The sequence below is a fragment of the Camelus bactrianus genome, chromosome 2 (genome assembly GCF_048773025.1).
Source record: "Camelus bactrianus isolate YW-2024 breed Bactrian camel chromosome 2, ASM4877302v1, whole genome shotgun sequence".
NCBI classification, from domain to species: Eukaryota; Metazoa; Chordata; class Mammalia; order Artiodactyla; family Camelidae; genus Camelus; species Camelus bactrianus.
The window spans coordinates 85176690-85181018 of NC_133540.1; positions in this window are offsets into that span (position 1 = coordinate 85176690).

A 4329-nucleotide genomic window follows, 5' to 3' on the forward strand; every position below is an offset into this window, starting at 1 on the left:
TTGATCTCCCTGTCAAAATATATTTGCATCATTTATATTTTGAAAATTTTCATGGAGTGTGTTTAATAGAAACAAGATTGCTTTAACTTTGTTGTAAGAAGCCATCTCGAGCTCTTGGTATACACTGTGTAACTGGGTAAATGTTAGAAATAATATGTAATTTGGTGAGACACTAGAAACAAAGATTAGGAAATTACATAAAAATGGTCCTTAGGATATATATTTTTTTCTATTTAAAAAAATAATTTTCTTCTATAGAAATGGTATAACTACATCATAGAATATCTGGAAACTTCAATGGGAGAAAAATTCTGATACTGTTCTAGAAATATAATCACATCACTATTTTGTTTTCTAGTTTACACTCTCTCCTCACATGTATTTACTTTTTACATAATTATACTCACAGAACACATACAATTTCAATCCTGACTTTCCTTTACCTAATGTCGTAACATAACCTGCATTATTCATTCAAATGAGAAAATCCAAAAGGAAAAGTTAAATTTTCAAATACTTTTAACTGTGAGTCAATTATAAATTGATCACTGAAAGGATGATTAAGTTTTAAACATGAAAGACTTTTAAGTCAAAGTTGTTAAACCAGAGTGAGAAAATAATTATAAAATAGAGCTTACTATTAAAAATGAAGTGAAAATTATTTTTGATGCAACACACTTAACAATATGAACCATGTGTCTTTTAATTTGGTGATTCTTTAATTTTCCAGGGAAGCTTTTTCTTGTTCATTTCCATGCTTAAACATTTTTTCCTAGTTAGCCTAAGGCACCTAACTGCTATCTTTTGGGAGTTGGTGAAATTTGGACTCATGAAAAGAATGTAAAGGGAAAGAAAAGAATGACTTCTAGAATTTGTTTTAAAATAGTTCAGAAGGAAAAGGTGAGTTACATATGAAACAACATCAAAAAATGTTGATAATTTCTGAACCTGGGTGATGCATACATTTGATTATTTTCTCTACTATTGTATAATATTGCAAATTTTAAATAATATATAAAAACAAAATAGAGTGGTAGAACTTTTTTTTCAGCCAAGAAAAATTCTTAGAATAGCTTTGAAATCTAGAGGGAAAAAAAAAGATTTTTCCAAATTCTTAATTCCCATTAATATCAAGAACCAGATTTGAGGGACTCTGATCATAGTTTCTTCCAAGCTTTGAAATGGTACTGCCTCTGATGATGCTGTTTGTTCTTCCAGGGTGGAAGGGGCATCTGAAGAAAGTGGAAAGCCTAAATCTGCCTATTCTGTCCCCAGGAGATGGTGAGAAGTAGATACCAAGCGTCATGAAACGCATGCCCTGACCTCCCCTCTCCAGGGTGAAGTCCTGGAAAGAAGATGTGTTAGATCAGTTGAGGGCATGGGTGCATTCATTCTGGTGAGTGGGTGTTGAGAGCAGAGAGGTTTTTCTCCATCCTCTGGTCTGCTGGGCGTCTGCCACTCTGCAGGGAGGCCCTGCTCCATGTGGGACAGCCCTAACAGAGTAAATGGCTGGAGCAATGTGCATGGGCCAAGACAGGGTATGCTTCACACTCCAGATCCTCCTTCTCCATGAGCTATAGACTCAGGAACAGACAGCAAAGTGCCCAGAGTTGGGTTCTTACCACACTTCAGGGGGCAGTGCACATCTGCAGTACATTTACAGACCTCCCACTTTCCTGAAAGCCACAAGGGCACATGGACCTTCTCCATTTATACAGCTTGATGCCATTTAGGGAAAAGTGCTGAGGGGGTGGGTGCAACGTGAAAGAACAGCCACTTAAATCAAACCAAACCAAACCAAACCAAACAGAAAAGACTGAGTTCTGAAGCAGATTATTTAAAGTAGGAGAGCTAGAGATACTGCTATAGACTGAATTGTGTCCCCCCTTCAACAAAATTCATTTGTTGAAGCTCTAACCCTCAATGTGCTTGTATTTGCAAATAGGACCTTTAGGGGGTGATTTGGTTTAGATAAGATCATTCCATCTTCATAATGGAACTAGTACACTTAGTGCCTCTCTCTCTGTCTCTCTCTCTGCCATGTGAGAATACAGAGAGATGACCATCTGCAAGCCAGAAAGAGAGCTCTCTTCAACCTGACCATGTTGGAACCCTGATCTAGGACCTCCAGCCTCCATAACAGTAAGAAAACAGATTTATGTTCTTTAAGCCACCTAGTCTATGGTATTTTGTCATGGCAGCCTGGGCTGGCTAACACAGATACTATAATTCAAAAATTAAAAATTTATCCCATTTCCTACTACTCAGTGGGGAATGAACTTATAACTGCTTATGGAAAACATAAAGGTATATTTTTATCACACATCTGAGTGTAATAAGAATAAATGTTTAATTCCATTATGGTAATATACATATATGGTAATTATTCCAAATCACGCAAAATGGTTTACCAAACAAGTGAGCTAGTCTCTAACCTAGCTTCTGGGATTCCATTCCATTACCTTAGAAATTATTATTCTTTCAGAAATACCCTGCTCACATGTAAACGTATCTGTCTTTGTGAGAAGCTGCCAATTGTGCACCAGTACCCACTCTCCCTTCTTCCTATAATAATAATAGGCAATCAAGTTTAGCTGGGCACAACTAGCTAATAACTGCATTTCCATCCTTCCTTGGGACTAGATTTGTCCATGTGACTATACTCTGGCCAACAGGATATGAGTAAAAGACAAGATATGCCTTTTCTGGATGTCTTTCAAGGGAATGAGCCTATTTCCCCAGCTCTTTCCCTGTTTTCCACTAAACTGGAGTTTGGAGAGAGTGAAACAATTGCTTTGAGTCCGGAGATGGGAGGCATCATGTCAAGAAAGGCTACTCTATCAGTCCTAGATGGCTTATATGGATATTACTTTACAGAGAAATAAAGTTTGTATTTTAATTAAGCCACTGTATTTTGAGGTCTCTCTGTTATTGAAGAATAGTGCCCTAAATGATATTATACATAACTATCTTTTTTTTTTAAGCAAACAGAAGCATACTCTAACACTAGTTTGTATCTTGTTTTATTTTTTTTAAATTATTAACATGCTTAAAAATCTTTTTAGTTCTCTTTTCTCTTCTTATTCTATCCAGTGTCTCAAAAAATTCTACACATCCCATGTATTTATTCAGTGTTTATCAGGAGCCTATTATGTGCTACACCTTTAAGTACCTGCTGTGACAGTACATAGGGGCAGGATAGAGGCTGATGTCCCCAGAAACAATCTTCATTTAATGAGGGACAGAGTTGGTGACAATTCTGAAGTGTACTCCACTCAGCCTCTCAAGAGGTCTCCAGGGGGACTGAGCCTCAGCTGCCCACAGCCGTACCAACCCGTCAACACATCCTTCATGGGCATCTCTTGGTTGTCTTAGTTTCCGTTTGCCTCACTCTGCCTTCAGGGATCACTTTCTGATAAATTCTGTGCATCTAGTCCTGATCTCAGAGTCTGTTTTGAGAGAAACCAAAGTAAGACAATGGTCCAGGAGGATTTACTTCTCAGGAGGAGACTTGAGTAGAAATGTCCTGTGAGGGAGCAAGCCTTGTGAATCTCTGAAAGAAGAGAAAGGAGCAAATCTAAAGGGCTGGAGGTGGGAATATGCTTGGTCATTTTTAAGAACAGCAAAGTGACTGTCTGGCTGGAGTGGGGCATGTGAGGAGGGAGTGGTAGGAGATGCTTGGAGGCTTAGTCTGGGGCTGACTTAACCAAGTTAAGAGGAGATCAGTGGTATGGACCCTAATCCAACATGACTGGTGTCCTTATAAAAAGGGGAAATTTTGACTCAGAGACATACACAAAGAGGGAAGAAGGTTTGAAGACACATAGGGACATAGGGAGGAATGTCTTGTGAAAACAGAGGATTGGAGTGATGCATCTGCAAGCCAAGGGATGCCCGAGTCTACCAGAAGCTGGGAGAGAAGCCTGAAACAGATCTTTCCCCAGCACCTTTATAGAGAGTATGACCCTGCAGATACACTGATGTTGGACTTCTGGCTTCCAGACTGTAAGACAATAAATATCACTTGTTTTAAGCCACCTAGTGTTTGGTACTTTGTTACAGCAGCCCTAGCAAACTAGTATAGAGGCCAATAAAAATCAAGCTGACACATACCACAGAATTTAGGCTATCATCATAAATGAGAGAATCTAGTAACTTTAAAGGTGGATATGAAAGATGGTAGGTCTAACTGAAGGATTAAATGTAATTTAAAAAGCATTTATCTCTTCAGATCCCACTTCCTCTTTATGCATCCAGATGACTACCCTTCCCTTATTATACTAGGATACTGAAGATTTAGTCAATAAAGTTGTTGAACCAGAAAATCTT